General features: G+C 42.0%; 1 protein-coding gene across 2 annotated transcripts in view; it reads left to right on the forward strand.

Moving 5' to 3' along the window:
• The first annotated feature begins 18,316 nt into the window (after positions 1-18,316).
• CREB5 (cAMP responsive element binding protein 5) overlaps positions 18,317-20,084 on the forward strand; it is a 495,995-nt gene continuing 494,227 nt past the window's right edge. For both annotated transcript variants that reach the window (XM_045052533.1, XM_045052534.1), the window contains exon 1: positions 18,317-18,476. The gene's annotated coding sequence lies outside the window, so the exon portion shown is untranslated. The remainder of the gene's footprint in view (positions 18,477-20,084) is intronic.

Genomic DNA, 20,084 nt, shown 5'->3' on the forward strand with positions numbered 1-20,084 from the left:
TTATTCTAAAACCAGCCAAGCTCAGTCTCTACGACCATGGCCTTGAAGCTATTGAAAGACTTCTCTTCTGATAGATGGTGCTGTGATAGTCCCCTTCAGGACTGGGAGCTCCGGCTCATGATGCCAGAGGCACGGCTCCCGGCGGAGTTCTCTTGGGGAACCACCCTCTGTGCCAGGGAGCCTTGACAAGGTCACGTCCTATGCAGTGATCAGGACAAGGGAGGACTCAGCCCCTTGCCTGGATTTGGGACAACCCCACAATGCTCCAGAGCTCTCCGAGGGGTCTGTTGACATCTTTATTGCAACTGCATCTCTGTTCAGCATTTCCTCAAGTGAAAGGGAAAGAGAAAGTTGATAGGACCATGGCCTTGTGCTCCCAGTCTCTTGAGTTTCCTTTTTTCTGCGTCACGCCCTCATGAGCAGAGGTGCTAGAAGGGCAGAGGGACAGATCATGGGCGCGGGGCACTTCACATCTCTGAACCTGTTTACGTTAAGTGAGAGTTTTTGACCAGAGGATCTTGAAGGCGTCCTCCGACGCCAGCGTTGTAGAGTTCTGAAGTGGTTCCATTTCACTGGCCAGCGGTGAAAAGCAGCATGCCGACTGGTTGTCTGGTCAATGCGGTCAAAGCCACGCACTTCTTCTACTTGAATTTGCCTTAAACAGAGGGGAAAATGTAGGCTGCGTTATTCCTAGCATGTTGGAAGCTCAGTCTGAGATTCTTAGAATTGCAAGGTACATTTATTCCTTGCTAATGATCCCTGAAGCTGATGTTGGTTTTAATCGCGTGAGACTAGCAAAGCACAGACACTCAGGTTGGTCATAACGACTCTGTGAAATCAATACGGAGAAACCTTGGGTTATATGAGACTGCTACCGCTCAGTGAATCATACTATGCAATATTTCCTAAAAGATAATGGATTTCAAAACCAAACATAAATCTTCAGTGACATGTTGGCTATTTGTCATGTTTCCTGGCGGTGGAATTACAGCAGCCTCAATAAAATCCACTTGGTGGTTGAGTCGTAGATTAATATCTGATACAATCATGGTCTTAGACCACAAGAAGTAAAGTGTGGGGGTGGGGTGGGGGAGGACTGCAAGTTTGCAATTACTGTAGGGTTTTAGTGAACCTAATGCCAAACCTTGGGCCAGAAATTGCCCAAAGATTGCAAAAAAGCAATATCATGTGGGCTTTTGAATATTGAGCACTGTAAAGTGATACTATATTCTTGAAATGGTAAACATGACTTCCATATGTGGCTAAGTGTGCTCAACACTGCCAACTGTAATGCAAAGCAAATTGATTTGCATCTGTTTTGTTCACACCAGCGTTAACTCCTGGCTCCCCATTTGAGTCCTTGACACAATGTAATCGCCTCTGCATATTTCTCGACTTAGCAGAAATATTTTCCCTCTGACAAGGAAAATGAAATTGATTTTCTGATTAAATGACTTCAGTTAGTCCTTCCGAGTTAATAATGGTTCTCTGTGACAGATGAGTCAGCAACATTTATTGAGCCCCCCACTGGGCAAGAAGTATTTACAAGGTGTTACATGAATCTATAAGAACAATAACTTTGCAGCCTTCCTAACCCATCCATGCTTGGAATTAAGCAGCTATTTCTGTCCAGATGCCAGGTTAACACCTAATTCTCTCAATGTTGTGGAGAAAGGGAAGGTTGTCTTGACAACAGTTTGGAAAAAGTCAACTGGAAAAACTAAAACTGCCGTCTTTGCAATTGAATGGAATATGGATGCAAATTCTGCTTGTAATTTAAGTCAGTATCTCAATAGATACTTCTTTAAAAGAGTGAATTAAAAAAAATAGGTAATACATGGGGCACCTGGCTGGCTCAGTGGTTGGAGTGTATGACTCTTGATCTTCGGGTTGTGAGTTTGAGCCCCACATTGGATGTGGAGATTACTTACAATCTTTAAAAAAAATAGAGAAATAGATAAAAATAGATAATACAATCATATGTTGCAAAAGCTACAAAAGTACAAAAGTACACAGAAAGGTGTCTCCCTCACACTTCAGTCCATTGGGTACCACTTCCAGCCCCCAGAGGTCTCCATGGTCTCGTTTCTTGTATGTCCTTCCAGAGATAATTAATGTATAGAAAAGCAAAAACATATGTATCCTTTGTTTTCTCTCTCTTTTAAAAAACATAAATGATGGCACATTTATTGTTCTGAGTGTATTTTTCAACTGATACTGTTTCTGGAAGATCCTTGCATATGAGAACAAAGAGAAATGCTACCCCTCATTCTTTCTTTTTTTAAAAAATTGAGATATAAATGGCACATAACGTTGTATTAGTCCAAGGTGTACCACATATGACTTGATATACGTATATATTGCAAAAATGATTATAACTAGAAGCTTGGACCTTTTGACCCTTTTCACCCATTTCCCCCTTCTCCCCGGCTTCTGCTGACCACCAGTCTATTTTCTGTATCTATGGATCAGATTTTAAAAGATTCCACATATAAATGAGACCATGCCCATTTTTTTCTGATGACTCCCTCATATTCCATTGTGTAGGATATACAGTAATTTATTTAACCAGTTTTCTATTGATAGATTTATTTCCTATCTATATTACTAGAAACAACATGCAATGGATAAATTTGCATAAATGTCACTTTTTTTGTGGTCTAGTATATTGATAAGTTATGGGCATTGGGATCACTGAGCCCCAAAGTAGGGTAATTTTTATATTTATATTTTTTTATTAAAATTTTTTTTAATGTTTATTTATTTTTGAAGGAAAGAGAGACAGAGCATGAGCAGGGGAGGGGCAGAGAGAGAGGGAGACACAGAACCCAAAACAGGTTCAGGGCTCTGAGCTGTCAGCACAGAGCCCAACGTGGGGCTCGAACTCGTGAACCCTGAGATCACGACCTGAGCTGTAGTCGGATGCTTAACTGACTGGGCCACCCAGGCGTCCGGAACACGTGCCTCTTGATCTCAGGGTTGTGAGTTCAAACCCCAAGTTGGATGTGGAGCTTAAAAAAAAGATAACTTTGAGTAAATCAAATGTATGTAATTTGACTTCTGGGTATATACTTTAAAGAATTGAAAGCAAGAATTTGAACAGATACTTGTACACCATGTTCAAGGCAGCATTACTTACAATAGCTAAAAGGTAGAAGCAACCCAAGTGTTCACTGACAGAAGAATGGATAAGCAAAATGTGTTATATGCATATGATGGATATTATTCAGCCTCAACAAGGAAGGGAATACGGACACAAGCTGCCATGTGGATGAAACTTGAGGACATTATACTAAGTGGTTAGAAGCCGGTCACAAAAAGACAAATACTGCATGATTCCACTTATATGAGATATCTAGAGTAGTTAAATTCACGGAGACAGAAAGCGGAAGGGTGGTTGCCAGGGGCTGGGAGGAGGAAGAAATGGAGAGTTATTGTTTAATTGGTACAGGGTTTCGTGTTGGGAACGTGCAAAAGTTCTGGAGATGGTTAGGGGTGATGGTTGCCCAACTATGTGAATGTACTTTATGCCCCCGGACTGTTCATTTAACAATGGTTAAAGGGTAGATTTTATGTAATGTATATTTTACCACAGTTAAAAAGAGTAGATACTGAGACTTATCAAACACCTTTTCAGCATCTATAAAAAGGATCCTATACATTTTCCCTTTCGGTCTAAAAATATGTTGAATTAGGTTAATAGATCACCTAACAGTGGTTTCTCAAATCAACCGCTTTTAAATTATGGTGTAAGTCTTTCAAAATGCTGTTGGGTTCTTTGTTGATTTTATTTTGTTGACTGTAGTAAATTTCACATAACATGAAATTTACCATCTTAACCATTTGTTCGGTGGCATTAAATACATTTGTAACGTCGTGTAACCATCGCCACCAGCCACCTCCAGATCTCTTTTCATTTTGTAAAGCTGAAACTCCGCACTCATTAAACAATGACTTCCCACTGCCTGCCTACCACCTCAGCCCCTGGAGACCACCATTCTGCTTTCTGTCTCCATGATTTCAGCTACCTTAAATGTCTCATATGAGTGGAGTCACACAGTGCTTGTCTTTTTGTGACTGGCTTGTTTTACTTAGCATTATGTCCTCCAAATTCATCCATGTTGTAGCATGTGGAAGAACTTCCTTTTTAAGACAGAATAACACTCCATTGTAGGTATGTACCCCATTTTGCGTATGATGGACACTAATGTTGTTTCTACCTTTTGGCCATTGTGAATCGCGGTGCTATGAACATGGTTGTACAAATATCTTTTTGAGACCCTGACTTCAATGATTTTGAGTATATATCCAGAAGCGGAATTGCTAGATCATAGAATAATTCATTTTTAATTTTTTTGTGGAACTGACCTACTATTTTCCATAGTGATTGTACCATTTTACATTCCCACCAACAGGGCACAAGGGTTCCAATTACTCTACATCCCCGCCAACACGGTTATTTTCTATGCTTTTTTTTTTTTAAGTTTATTTATTTGAAAGAGAGAGGGAGAGCGCAGGGGAGAGGCAGAGAGAGAGAATATCCCAAGCAGGCTCAGAGCTTTCAGTGCAGAGCCCGATGTGGGGCTCGAACTCATGAACGGTGAGATAATGACCTGAGCCGAAATTGGGAGTGAGACACTTCACCATTGAGCCACCCAGGTCTTCTACATTTTTGATAGTAGCCATCATAATGGGTATGAGGTAGTATCTCATTGTAGTTTGACTTGTAATTTCCTTGATGATTGGTGATGTTGAGCATCTTTTCATGTGCTTCTTGGTCCTTTGTAATCTTTTTGGAGAAGTGTCTATTCTGGTCCTGTGCCCATTTTTCAACTTTTAATCAAGTTTTTATTTTGTTGTGGTTGTTAGTTTTAGGGCTTCTGTTTGTATTCTTGATACTAATCTGTTACCAGGTATATAATTTGCAAGTATTTTCTCACATTCTGTGGATTACCTTTTTACTCTGAGGATAGTGTCTTTTGATGCACAAAATGTTTAAGTTTTCATAAAGTTCATTTTGTCTATTTTTCCTTTTATTGCTTGTGTCTTTGGTGTCATATCCAAGAGGTCATTGTCAAATTCAATGTCGTGAAGGCTATGCTCCATTTTCTTCTAAGAATTTTTTAGTTTTAGGGGCACCTGGGTGACTCAGTGAGTTAAGTGTCCGACTTTGACTCAGGTCATGATCTCACGGTTCGTGGTTTCGAGCCCCGCGTCAGTCTCCGTGCTGACAGCTCAGAGCCTGGATCCTTCAGATTCTGTCTGTCTTTCTCTCTGTCCCTTCCCCACTCATGCCCTGTCTCTCTGCATCTCTCAAAAATGAATAAACTTTTGGGGCGCCTGGGTGGCTCACTCGGTTAAGCATCCGACTTCAGCTCAGGTCACGATCTTGCGGTCCGTGAGTTCGAGCCCCGCATCGGGCTCTGGGCTGAGGGCTCGGAACCTGGAGGCTGCTTCTGATTCTGTCTCTCTCTCTCTCTCTGCCCCTCCCCCATTCATGCTTTGTCTCTCTCTGTCTCAAAAATAGATAAACGTTAAAAAAAATTAAAAAAATGAATAAACTTTTTAAAAAATCTATAAGAATTTTATAGTTTTATAGTTTTAAGTGTTACATTTAGGCCCTTGATCCATTTTGAGTTAATTTTTGTACATGGTGTTAGATAAGGGTTCCACTTCATTCTTCTGCATGTGGGTATCTGGTTTTCACAGCACCATTTGTCAATGGGACTGCAATTTCCTCATTGAATGGTCTCGGCACCAGAAACCATTTGACCATATATGTGAGGGCTTATTTCTAGGTTCTCTCTTTTATTCCATTTATTTATTTACTTATTTATTTTATTTTATTTTATTTTATTTTTTTCTTTTTCTTTTCAACGTTTTTTTTTATTTTATTTTTATTTTTGGGACAGAGAGAGACAGAGCATGAACGGGGGAGTGGCAGAGAGAGAGGGAGACACAGAATCGGAAACAGGCTCCAGGCTCTGAGCCATCAGCCCAGAGCCCGACGCGGGGCTCGAACTCACGGACCGCGAGATGGTGACCTGGCTGAAGTCGGACGCTTAACCGACTGCGCCACCCAGGCGCCCCTATTTATTTTATTTTTAAGAGTAATCTCTAGGGGTGCCCGGGTGGTTTAGTCGGTTAAGTGTCTCACTTTAAAAAAAAATTTTTTTTTTTTACATTTATTCATTTTTGAGAGACAGAGAGAGACAGAGCACAAGTCGGGGAGGGGCAGAGAGAGAGGGAGACACAGAATCCGAAGCAGCCTCCAGGCTCCGAGCTATCAGCACAGAGCCCGATGCGGGGCTGGAACCCACAAACCGCGAGATCATGACCTGAGCTGAAGTTGGACGCTCAACTGACTGAGCCACCCAGGCGCCCCAAGTGTCTCACTCTTGATTCTGGCTCAGGTCTTGATCTCATGGTTCGTGAGTTTGAGCCCTGTGTCCAGCACTGTGCTGACAGCAGGGAGCCTGCTTGGGATTCTCTCTCTCTGCCCCTCCTCCTCCCCTCTCTCAAAATAAATAAACTTAAAAAAAAAAAAAGAGTAATCTCTAGGCCAAACATGGGGCTCAAACTCATGACCCCAAGATCAAGGGTCACATGCTGTACCAAAAGGACCAGCCAAGTGCTCCTACTCCATTTCCTTATATGTCTGTCTTTATACTAGGACCATAGTTTTTTGTTTACTGTGGCTTTGTAGTAAAATTTGAAGGACAGAAGTGTGAGTCCTCCAGTTTTGTTCTTAAAAGAGCTGCTGGATTCTATTTGTTAATAGTATATCAGGCTTTTAAAAAATTGAAATTCATAAATGATATTGTTCTGCTTCTCTCCCCTTCCTCCTTCTCTCTTTTCCTTCCTCTCTTCCTCTCTCCCTTCATTTCTTTTGTGCTGGGTCATGTATGTTTTTCTCACGAATTCTTCTTAGTAGTTGCATTGTTTTTTTCTAATTTAGCTACATCAACATCACCAGAATATTCCAGTTGCATTTCCACTTATTCACAAAATTCTGAATATTTTATACTGTTTACAAAGTAAATGTATTCTGAATAAAAATATATATCCTAAGGGAAGACAGTGAGATTTTCAAATGATGCTGACATTTGAGAGTCCAGATGACAGGGCCTTATATAACATTAAAAACGTTTTTTGTTTTTTTTTTTTTTTTAATTTTTTTTTCAACTTTTTTTTTTTATTTATTTTTGGGACAGAGAGAGACAGAGCATGAACGGGGGAAGGGGCAGAGAGAGAGGGAGACACAGAATCGGAAACAGGCTCCAGGCTCCGAGCCGTCAGCCCAGAGCCTGACACGGGGCTCGAACTCACGGACTGCAAGATCGTGACCTGGCTGAAGTCGGACGCTTAACCGACTGCGCCACCCAGGCTCCCCGAAACGTTTTTTTTTTTTAATTTTAATGTTTATTTTTGAGAGAGAGAGAGAGAGACAGACAGAGACAGAACGTGGGCGGAAGAGAGGCAGAGGGAGAGGGACACACAGAATCCGAAGCAGGCTCCAGGCTGTAAGCTGTCAGCACAGAGCCTGACGCGGGGCTCGAACCCGCAAACCAAGAGATCATGACCTGAGCCGAAGTCAGACGCTTAACTGACTGAGCCACCCAGGCTCCCAATATTAATACATTTAATAAACATTTGTTCATCACCTATGCATCAGGGACTATCTTAGATCTTGGGAGTAAGATAAAAATATTATCAAGATAAAACTTTTGTTTGGTGGAGACAGAGGAGTAAGTTAGTAATCACTAGACTGTAAGACAGTGCTTTGAAAAAAAATTGCCCAATGGGCACACTAAGGGACACATGGGGGGGGGGCGGGTCTCAGGGAAGACCTCACTGCTGAATTCCCTACTTAATTCTTGGTTATTGTACTATGTACCTCTTTACCTGAACTCAAAATTGGCATACAGCCTTCCATCTGGCAAAATCTCCCTTTTCTGCTTAAGTGTCGTCCCAGGATCCAAAGAGCTTTGTGTGGTAGTTTGTACCTTCTGCGGAGGCATGAACTAGGCATAAGACAGTCTGATGAAAACTTCAGGTCTGCTTAGACGCTAAGCGGCCTGCCCAAAGCCACACAGATACTAAGTGGCAGAGGCATCTAAGGATTGATTCATAGTGTCAAGAAACAAATTTGCTGAGGACCCCTGTGTGTAAACACTGGGAGATTCTGGAGAATTTGAAGTAGAGCCCTTCTGAGGAGGACTCAGAAATCCTTAGGAGGAAACAAATGCCTTTGCCTTAATTGTGTGGTGCAAATCTGAGTACACAATGTGGCTCTTTACTCTCCACACTGGAAGTCTTCTAAGATTTCCTGTATTTAGCCAGTCTTTATCTTTCTGCTAAAACTGCCAACGAAAATGTCAATTCATGCCAACTGGGCCAATGTTAAATTCATGTTATTTTCATGTTTATGCTCACTCTTGCTTTGCATTTGTTCCAGGGAAGATTTGCAAGCTTCTGTCACTTTAAAATGTCTCCTGGAGGGGCGCCTGGGTGACTTAGTCTGCTAAGTCTCCGACTCTTGATTTCAGCCATAGTCATGATCTCCCGGCTCGTGAGTTCGAGCCCTGCATCAGGCTCTGTGCTGACAGCTCAGATCCTGGAGCCTGCTTCAGATTCTGTGTCTCCCTCTCTCTCTACCCCTCCCCTGCTCATATTCTCTCTCTCTCTCTCTCTCTCTCTCAAAAAAAAAAAAATAAAATAAATAAACATTAAAAAAAATTAAACATCAAATACAATGTCCCCTGTAGTTATATTTTGTAAGATCTTGGACTCCAGCATGATTCTTTGCCAAACTTAGCACAAACTTGAGCCCTCTGGAGTCATGAAAACCGAGGTGCACCTTCTGCCTACCTGACAATGACAACGAATGTTGTATGGTTCTGATTATTTTGACTTACTCTAAATTTTTGCTCTTTAGATATTTGCTTCTTGGAATTTACATCTATGAGGAATTTCCCTGCATTTCATATTGAGCATTTTTTTTCCCATTTGGAGGAATTCTAAATTGAAAAATACCCAACTAATCCTACACTCAATTCTGTAACAGTGTCTTCTAGGTAAAAATGCAATACGAGAATGTCATTCAAATTCTTTACCAGAGGATTAGCTACAATAGCCAGAGACTAATGTGGCTTTTGGAATACTTCAGTTTCAAGTAATTATAAATGTACATAAGCTGATGATTCATGAACTCTCAAATTATACATCTGCGTTTAATTTTATGTTGAAGTGTTTTTAAATCCTTGGAAAAAGATGTTACCAAATGTTTCTGGCTCACTGAGTGTTCTATTTTTAAAAATTCTTAATCAAAGGCAAAAACCCATCCAATACCTTCGTATAATATTTGGCGAGTGGGAAATAAATTTCTCGTAATGTAAATACTTTGGGCTGAAGGAATTCAGGAAAATCTTCTTGAGTCTGTAACACAACGATTATTGCTATTTTTCATTTCTTCAGAAAGGCTGCGGAACAAAGCATTGATTGACTTAAGATGGAAATAAACGTGTCAAAATTAGGGTGCAAATGGATAGGGTAGGTCACCTATGCCATTGTCATCCCCCATCTCAGCCTGCACCACTTAGCGTCCTGACTATGCAGGATTCTTCCCCAGCCGGAAAAGATCCTGTTGGAGTCAGAAATTCAACCAAGCGCTATTGCCACTGGGTGGCACAATTGGAAGTCTATAAAGAGATCCGGGCTTGAAAAAAGCCCTTTCCCTCCCTCATAAGGACTGAGATTTATAAACACAAAAGCTGCTGCCCGCTGTGATTGCTTTTTCTTGGGGACTGTTTATGAAAGCGAGGAAGTCTGTGGCCTTGCAAAGAGTGTGAATTTCACGTTGAAAGTCTTGGTGTTCCTATTCTTTATGAAATTAACTGGAGTATTTTGTGGGTTTGTCTTCTTTTTGATCTGGTGGATGCCGGGAGTGAAGGAACAGCAGATTTTGGACAAGGTTACAGGTTTGTTTGCAGAGAGAAGTGGCTATAACTTTTATGCCCTGGCATTGTTCTCTGTACCCAGATGTCAGTGTGGTAGGTTCCGATTGTGTGTTTAAGCTTAAATTCAAATTCATTAAAATGGAATAAATAAAAAATTCAGGTTCTCGGTCACACCAGCCATATTTCAGTCACTCAGTAGGCTCATGTGATTAGTAGCCACCATCTTCTATAGAAAAATAGAACACCCAGAATGTTCTGTTGGACAGGGCTGTTAATATCTTTTTCTCACTGTCCTTAAAAGAATACAGAAATAATGGATGTTTTTTGCTCATGCAACCTAAAATCCTTGGGAAGTGTTATTCACCAGCATTGACTGGGCAGTTTGAACCAACACACATTTGCCTAACATTTATTCAGTGTTCAATAGATATATTTTGTAATCCTGCAAAATTATGTTACTAAAGTTTAGGAGTTAAGGCAGATTAATATAGGCGTTAGATGATATATTTGATTTTCTCAAAGTTATCTTTTTTTTTTATTTTTACTTTTTTTTAAAAAAAAATTTTTTTTTCAACGTTCATTTATTTTTGGGACAGAGAGAGACAGAGCATGAACAGGGGAGGGGCAGAGAGAGAGGGAGACACAGAATCGGAAACAGGCTCCAGGCTCTGAGCCATCAGCCCAGAGCCCGACGCGGGGCTCGAACTCACCGACCGCGAGATCGTGACTTGGCTGAAGTTGGACGCTTAACCGACTGCGCCACCCAGGCGCCCCATCAAAGTTATCTTTTTTTTAAGCTCCACATCCAACTTGGGGTTTGAGCTCACAACGCTGAGATCAAGAGGCACACGCTCCGGATGGCTGGGTGGCCCAGTCAGTTAAGCATCCGACTACAGCTCAGGTCATAATCCCAGGGTTCGTGAGTTCATGCCCCGCGTCGGGCCCTGTGCTGACAGCTCAGAGCCTGGAGCCTGCTTCGGATTCTGTGTCTCCCTCTCTCCGCCCCTCCCCTGCTCACGCTCTGTCTCTCAAAAATAAACGTTAAAAAAATATTTAAAAAAAGAAAAAAAGAGGTACAGGTTCTACGGACTGAATTAGCCAGGTGCCTCCAAAGTTACCTTAAGATTGAATTTGCATAGTGCATCTTCTAAGCATCAGCTCACAATTTTTATATCACTAAGATGTTGACAGTTACGTGTAATACTCCATGGCTCCTGATCTCCCCACGTTCGTTTTTACGTGACGTGTGGTTTTTGAAAGGTGTCGTCTTTTTTATTTCTGTTGTATCTACTGGCCGTTTTGCTGTTGCTGCTGCTGCTGCTGCTGCTTTTTCAACCTTAGGTGTTTCATTTCAGTCATGCAGGGAGAGTTGCTCACCCCCCTCACCCTTTGACCCTCCATTCCGTCCAAGGGGACTGCTTAAACTAAGCTCCCACCTTCCCCTCCCCCCCCCCGTGACACTGGTTCTCAAGCTCTGGCCCCCACTGAGGATATCAGATTTACGTGCTGACCGAACGGGCTGTGAGAAGATAATTTGCTTGTCGGATATTTGTGGCGACGTTCAGAAGTTTTGATTACATTTATATGCTGTCAGGCAGCTTGGTGGAAAATGAAAATTTCGGGCCATTGTGCCCCGTTCTGGACAGAGTGCGTGCTCGTCTCCAGGTGGCTGATGCTGGGGGTTGGTAGATAGATTCAATTCTATAAGCAGCGACTGAACATGTGGGGTTGGTTTGTTTTGTTTTGTTTTTTGGGGGGGCTGGGCCCTGTGCTTGCTACCTCCCGGTAAAAGATGTGTTAAATGTGCAGCCCTTACTTTTGGGAGGTTCACATACTAGTGGTGAACAGACAGACACACATTAGAAAAGAAAACACTGGACGGGGCGCCTGGGTGGCTCAGTCGGTTAAGCATCCAACTTCAGCTCAGGTCGTGATCTCACAGTTGGTGAGTTTGAGCCCTGCATTGGAGTCTGTGCTGAGAGCTCAGAGCCTGGAGCCTGCTTCGGATTGTGTGTTTCCCTCTCTCTCTGCCCTTCCCCTGTTGCACGCTCTCTCTCCCCCTCTCTCTCTCCCTCTCTCTCAAATAAACGTTAAAAAAATTAACAAACAAAAAGACACTTTGCATTTCATTTTGCCAAAGAGTTTTGAAACTGTGGACAGTCTGTGCTGAAATTGGTTGGTTGAGTGTTAGTGTATGTGATGAAACAGGTTTCCCAAGACGTATGGAAACCAATTTTATTTATTTTATTTTTTTTAATGTTTATTATTTATTTTTGAGAGAGAGAGACCGAGTGCGAATAGGGGAGGGGCAGAGAGAGAGGGAGACATAGAATCTGAAGCAGCTCCAGGCTCCGAGCTGTCAGCACAGAGCCTGATGCAGGGCTCGAACCCACGAACCGTGAGATCATGACCTGAGCTGAAGTCAGAAGCTTAGACAACTGAGCCAGCCAGGCGCCCCTCAATCTTATTTTAAAAAAAAAAAAATTTTTTTTTAACGTTTATTTATTTTTGGGACAGAGAGAGACAGAGCATGAATGGGGGAGGGGCAGAGAGAGAGGGAGACACAGAATTGGAAACAGGCTCCAGGCTCTGAGCCATCAGCCCAGAGCCCGACGTGGGGCTCGAACCCACGGACCACGAGATCATGACCTGAGCTGAAGTCGGAAGCTTAGACAACTGAGCCAGCCAGGCGCCCCTCAATCTTATTTTTTAATGCTCACGTCATCTTTCTCTAGGACAGTGGTTATCAAACTTGACTGCACATTAGAATCTCTTGAAGACCTATTATTTTTAAAAAATGTTTATTTATTTATTTTGAGAAAGAGAGCGTGTGTGCACTGGGGAGGGGCAGAGAGAGGGAGAGAGAGAATCCCAGGCAGGCTCCGTGCTGTCAGCACAGACCCCGGCGTGGGGCTCGATCTCACAAACGGTGAGATCATGACCTGAACCGAAATCAAGAATTGGACACTTAACCTACTGAGCCACCCAGGCGTCCCTCTTGAGAAGCTTTTAAAAAATACTGTTACTTGGGGCAGCGGTTCTAAGTGTAGTCCAAAGCCAAACAGCATCAGCAGAATTTGGGAACCTGTTATAAATGCAGATTCCCATGCCCTACCCCAGACCGACTTCATCAGAGACCTGGTTTGGGGCCTAGCCATCCGCGTTTTAACAAGCCTTTCAGTGATTCAGTTGCTTGTGAAATTTCAGAACCACTGGCTCTAGAGATTCTGGTTTAATTGGTGAGGGGTCTGGTCTAAGTTCTGGTCTTTTTAAAAGGCTCTCCAGGTGATTTTCAGGTATGGACACATTTGAGAACCACTGCTCTTGGGGAAAAGTTGCTCAGTCTTCCCTTTTGATTGGGAACTCTTCAGGTTGGCACAGCAGCAGAGAAACAGCTGTTGCACCTGTCCTTGGACGGTGCCCACACTGTCAGGAAGGGATTTTTGTGCTTTTAAAGTGCGTGAGGGCAAGAATGAACTCACTTTACCCTCGGGTCTAGACAAAATTTAGACTTGTGGGAGCAAGATGGAGAATTGACCAAAACCCATGGGGAAATAATCCCCAAACTGAGGCAGACCGGTGTTGCCCCAATGTTCACACAGATCCCCTGGGGATCTTGTGAAATGCAGATGCTGGGTCAGTAGGTCTGGAGCCAGGGCCTGAGAATCTACATCCCCATCAAACTCCAGTCATGCTGCTGCTGCTGGCCTGGTGGCTTTCAGTGATCAGTTAGAAATTATGACTGAGGTCCAACCCTAAATCTATTGAACCAATCAACATCTTAATAAGATCCATTTTGTTCAAAAGTACTCTACTCGAAGGGAAAAAAGTAAAAAAAACAACAACGGGAAAGCATTCTAATCTCTGGAAGATACAGCCTTGAGATGAATTTTGTTGCACTTGGATTTGTTTTGTATCCCTTAGAAGAGGAAGATGCATGGGGTGTAGTGATATGATTGGGGTCTTGGAGTTGTTGCCTAATGTGACAGAGATAATTGTTAAGAAACAATTTCTTTCTTTCTTTTTTAATTTTTTTTTTAACGTTTATTTATTTTTGGGACAGAGAGAGACAGAGCATGAACGGGGAGGGGCAGAGAGAGAGAGAGAGACACAGAATCTGAAGCAGGCTCCAGGCTCTGAGCCATCAGCCTAGAGCCTGATGCGGGGCTTGAACTCACAGACCGCGAGACCGTGACCTGAGCTGAAGTCGGACGCTTAACCGACTGAGCCACCCAGTCGCCCCTCTTTCTTTCTTTTTTAATGTTTATTTATTTTTAAGAGAGAGAGAGAGCGGGAGCAGGGGAGGGGCAGAGAGAAAGAGAGAGAGATACAGAATCTGAAGCAGGCTCCAGGCTCTGAGCTGTCAGTGCAGAGCCCCATTCAGGGCTCGAACCCACAAACCGTGAGATCATGACCTGAGCCCAAGTTGGATGCTTAACCGATTAAGCCACCCAGGTGCGCCAAGAAACAATTTCTTAAAAAAAAAATGAGGCAACTATGTGAACTATATACAGTGAATAAATGTGCTAATCATCTTGACCTTGATAATCAGTCTACAAGGTGTGTATATCAAATCATCATGTTTACCCTTTAAATATATATAATTATATTTGACAATCACTCCTCAACAAGGTTTAAAAAATATTTTTTGCATCTGTTGTTTACTTTAAAAAAAAAATTTTTTTTCAACGTTTATTTATTTTTGGGACAGAGAGAGACAGAGCATGAACGGGGGAGGGGCAGAGAGAGAGGGAGACACAGAATCGGAAACAGGCTCCAGGCTCCAAGCCATCAGCCCAGAGCCTGACGCGGGGCTTGAACTCACGGACCGCGAGATCGTGACCTGGCTGAAGTTGGACGCTTAACCGACTGCGCCACCCAGGCGCCCCTCTGTTGTTTACTTTTAAAACAATTTACCTTGGGACAAAAAAAATCCCTTGGAGGTTTGCTCAGTAGGAAAAGTGACTAAATGGAGTTAGATCTTTGATGTAACGTTTTTTTGAAATTGCTTTAGAAAACAATAATGGGACTAGGTAGGAAATTTAATAAATGGATTAACTCAGAGAATATTTGAATTTAGAAATATTTTAGAATATTTGAATTTTAGAAAATTTAATTTCTTTTATAATAAATGTGGTGTATTATTTAAGCTAAAATGTGATATGTTAAGATGAAAATTATCTAAGCTAAATGAAGTGAGAAATTTCAGTACTCCTTAATACCACATTAAAATATTAATACTCCAGTTTTGAAGTGGCAAATTTAAAAAGATGCTTATTTCACATTACATTAAGCATTTCATTAATAATTTGAGGGTTTGGGGGGTTAATTTCTAGCTTCTACTGTGAAGAAATACTAACGTCAAATTATTAAAAAAAATTTTTTTTAATGTTTATTTTTGAGACAGAGAGAGACAGAGCATGAACGGGGGAGGGGCAGAGAGAGAGAGGGAGACACAGAATCTGAAGCAGGCTCCAGGCTCCGAGCTGTCAGCACAGAGCCTGACGCGGGGCTCCAACTCATTGACTGTGAGATCACGACCTGAGCCGAAGTCGGATGCTTAACCGACTGAGCCACCCAGGCGCCCCAATTTTAGAAACACATATGTCATGTATGATTCTCTTTACTGAATATCACAGGTTAAAAATCTGTCTTCCTTTGAGTAATTCATACATATTAAGGCTAAAATGTACAATGAACTTAATGCATTTGTGTTCTGTTTACTTAAAAAAATCCAAGTATAATTATTGAAACCGTGGGATTTTAATATAACAACTTCACAGCATTTAGAGTTGGCAGAGATCTTAGATGTTGAATCCAATCCCCTTATTTTATGGATGAAGAAACTGAGAGCCAGAAAATTTTCATGCATCTTCCAAAGTCTCATATAGCTGGGAATTACGTGGAGAGGGCTAAGACAGAGACAAGGGAAGGGCCTTGAATGTCCTGCTAAAGAGTCTGTTGGGCCCCTGGGGCACAACCTCTCAGTTCTATGGACAGCCAGCCCTCTCTTCAGCATAGAAATCAGGTTCTGGGGCGCCTGGGTGGCGCAGTCGGTTAAGCGTCCGACTTCAGCCAGGTCACGATCTTGCGGTCCGTGAGTTCGAGCCCCGCGTCGGGCTCTGGGCTGATGGCTCGGAGCCTGGAGCCTGTTTCCGATTCTGTGTCTCCCTCTCTCTCTGCCCCTCCCCCGTTCATGCTCTGTCTCTCTCTGTCCCAAAAATAAATAAACGTTAAAAAAAAAAAAATTAAAAAAAAAAAGAAATCAGGTTCTGAAGCACCACCTTTAAAGACCAATGTGGAAAATCACATTAAGAGAACAGAAAGCCACATCTGTTTGGCTTTGGACCCACAAGAATTATAGAGATCACCTCTTCCTTGCCCACCAATTATGGTGATTAAATTACTATAAAAATCAAACTTGAAAGACAGGGAATGTTGTTATGCTGTTTCATGGATGATGGCAGAATATAGAGCTGTTCTCCACCTTCTCTTACCGATTTAAAAAAAAACCCAAAAAACAAAAAAACTCAGAGCAGAGCTCTAATTTGCTAGTCCTAATGTTGTACTGCTTACAGCCTGTCTAATTCCAAATGTTTGTACAATATATGTTTAGTAAGCAGACCTATATGAACCTTATTTATTTGGGTAAGTGCTGTTGGCCCTTGAAAATGCAATGGTTGATCTGTCCAATTCATAGGCATAATTTTTGAGGTCAGTTGAGAACTTGGGCCCTCACATCTTGGCACAGTTAACTAAAACCCAATAGAAAAACAAAGTAACGTATGATTACAGTTTCATTTTACTACAAGAAAGAAGTAATAAAACATTCTTTAAAAATGCTATAACAATAAATCAAGAGGAGGAATGATTCAGCCTTTATCAAGTTAACGCTCAAGCATTTTAATGTAGAGGGACTGTTCTCTTTGGTTTCCTAACTTTGCCGTATGTAAAAATATACGAACACCTAATAAATGTATATGTGCCTTCTGATTAGGCTGTTTAAACACAAATATTTGCATCGTTGTTGAAGATGAATAGGAATTGTATATCGTGTTGGAACTTCTATGAGTCAGTAAAAGAATAGGATTGATATAAATAACCAGTTTTGTCTCCCTGTGGCCAATTTCTCGCTTTCTAAAACGTTATGGAAACAATCCAAAATATACACACACACATATATATACATATTTAAGTTAATGCTATTGCAAATAAGAATTTGAGAAATGTGGACCTGATTAATGTTAACTGGATTTTATACTATTTTATGCACAAGTGTTCAAAAATAAAGTTTAAATAAATGCAAAGAAAAATACCCATTTAATTTACATTGGCAATAAAAGTGAAATAAAATAAATATAGTTTTAATATAAAATCAGGCAATCTTGTTAATAAGAGAATAAATAGCTCAAAAGAACAGCTGCTTTTTAATAAGTCCAATACTGGCATTCAAAATGCTATAATTCAGCTCAAATGTACAAATTAAACATTGTTATTAGAGTACCTAAGGATAGCAAGAATAAACACAGGTCTTCATCCTGTTTTCTTTATCTAAAAGTCTTCTATTAAAGATGTGATCCCAGTGTCAGCCTAAATAAAGAGGTAAACTGAGAAAAGTCTGAATTACCGGAAAATGGGTTTGTTCTCGAATAGCAGAAGAATTGCAATTCAGAAAATGCAAGCTGGAGCAAGCTACAGACGACTCCGCTGAGGCTGTATTTGTTGAACAAGGAGTGCAAAGAGGGCGGAGGCGTCCAGCTAGAGGCCAAGTAGTAAGTCCATTGGTTTGAGGACTGGGAGAGATTGTTGGCAGAGGTTCATTGGTCTGGAGGTAGATTTTGGTTTTCTGTAAGTCATGCATTTGCGGGAAATCAGTCTCTTCAGTTCTTAAGTGTTGTGTTCCGGAGGGTGCGTGCATGAGATTCTCAATTTCATATCCTCCGGTACCATTTTGAAATTCTTTCATACCAGTTTTAGGGAAAGAAAAAAGGTGGGGGGGGGGGCTCTAATAATTTTGTTTTGTCACCAGAGCATAGACGGTCATGGCTTAACCATTGTCAACAGAAATAGAGAAATAATAGGACAAGTTTGAACGACCAGAAATGTCACTGATTCAGGAAGAGCAGAGGAATTGACATGCAAGTTGTAGCAAGCTCCTGCCAGGCACTGAGGGTTTGGAGTGGCTCTTTTTCCGCGTTAGGAGCTCAAAGACATGCAAGTCCCGCCACAGCCCAGGCAGGAAGTTCATTGGCTAGAGGACTGGGAAAGATCGGACGTTCATTGGCCAGGAGATAAGTCCCAGTCTTCCGTAAATCACGCGGAAGTCGGTCTCTGTTAAATTCGCTCCTGTGGAGGACGCATGCGCGGGATTCTCCACGCCTTAGTCTCTGGTTGCGTTTTAGGCAGAAACCGACTCCCACCAGGCATGAAACTGTCCGAAGCATACACTCACAGGACTAGAGGACTTGCGAGAATCCATGTCATGACCAGTATGTGGAAAAATGCTCAACTGCACGAGTAAGCAAAGAAATGATTGTGTAAACAAGTTACCTTCCCCCCCCCCCCCCCCCCCCCCCCCCCCCCCCCCCCCCCCCCCCCCCACTAAATTGCTCCACTTCTTCTCCGTCCCATGCCTCCTTCCTGCCAGTTCTGGGGAGTGTGGAAAGATGGAAGGACAGCAGTTTCCTACTCTGCTGGTAGGAGCGTCTGTTGGTTCTTTTCAGAAGTGCAGCCTGGCAATGGTTAGGGAAAACTGCAAATTTGTTCATGTCGCTTTCACCTAGGAGATCTCTAAGAAAAGGAGAGGCCTGGGGCACCTGGGTGGCTCCGTCGGTTAAGCATCCCAATTCGGCTCAGGTCATGATCCCCGGGTTTGTGGGTTCCAGCCCCTGGTCAGGCTCCGCGCAGACAGCTCAGAGCCTGGAGCCTGCTTCGGATTCTGTGTCTCCCTCTCTCTGCCCCTCTCCTGCTCTTGCTCTGTCTCTCTCTCTCTCTCAAAAAAATAAATAAACATTAACAAGAGTAAAAAAAAGAAAATGAGAGGCATGAGCAAATATTAATGTTATTTATAAATTAAAAAAAAGAAACAATATAAATGTCCAATGATGGGGGGGCTAGTGGATAAATTATAATACACCCATACCATGGAATATTGTATAGTTATTAAAACTCACATCATGGAAGCTTCCTTTGAATGGAAAAAAATTCAAGATATACTACTAAGTGCAGAAAAAAACCAGGCTGTAAGACAGTAAATACTGTGCGATTTTGTTTTCGTGGTAAAAACATGTAATATTTGTAGAAATAAAAGGCTGAAAGCGTATGCACCCAGGTGTGCACCGTGATTATTTCGGAGCATATTTATGCATGAGTTTCTTCATTGAGACTTTTTCATATTTCCCAAACTTGTAACATGCTTGTCAAATTACATAATTAGGAAAAAATACAGCTTTAAAAAAAAGTTTCTCTTTGCCAGTCCTAGTCTAAGTTACAGAGCTATGAGCTGCCAATCTCATCCTAAATTATAACCTGGAATATTTAGCATCATTCTTGCAGTGAAGTTCAAGTCGACTTCTCTTATAATTCACTCTCCTAGCCTCTCCTGCTCTTCTTCGTGTTGGAACGCAATTCTGAAGCGACACTGTGGTCTTCTGATCCCCGGGCTTTTTGGCGTCTCTTCTCCAGGCTTTTGCTCTCTCTTTCTTCTTCTCTGAGTCTCCTTAGACAACATCCTGGGAAAACCTGCTTCCCACTACTGACCAAGGTCTGGAGGACAACCTTTTATTTCCCTCAACATCAGGACAACTGTCAGAATTACAGTTTTCTCCCTGGGGACTTTCTCCAAACCCTGGGGACTTTCTCCTTCGCTCTGCCCCGGCAGTTGGGACAGTGCTGTCTTCCCTTTGGGCTTTCCTGGGGTGACACAGTGAGGGGTGTGCCCACAGGAAGGAATGTGCTGACACTTTGAGGACTCCTGAGGTGGCTTCATTGAATTGAATGGATGGTGACTCATCCATTTAGATCTCCAGTAGCAATGCTTTCCCAGCCTGTCTTGGCTTCCTTAGCATTAACCTTTATGGTGACTCTCAACTGTCTGCTTGACTTATTTTACACAACCTAATTATT

Source organism: Felis catus, chromosome A2, assembly GCF_018350175.1.
Source record: "Felis catus isolate Fca126 chromosome A2, F.catus_Fca126_mat1.0, whole genome shotgun sequence".
NCBI classification, from domain to species: Eukaryota; Metazoa; Chordata; class Mammalia; order Carnivora; family Felidae; genus Felis; species Felis catus.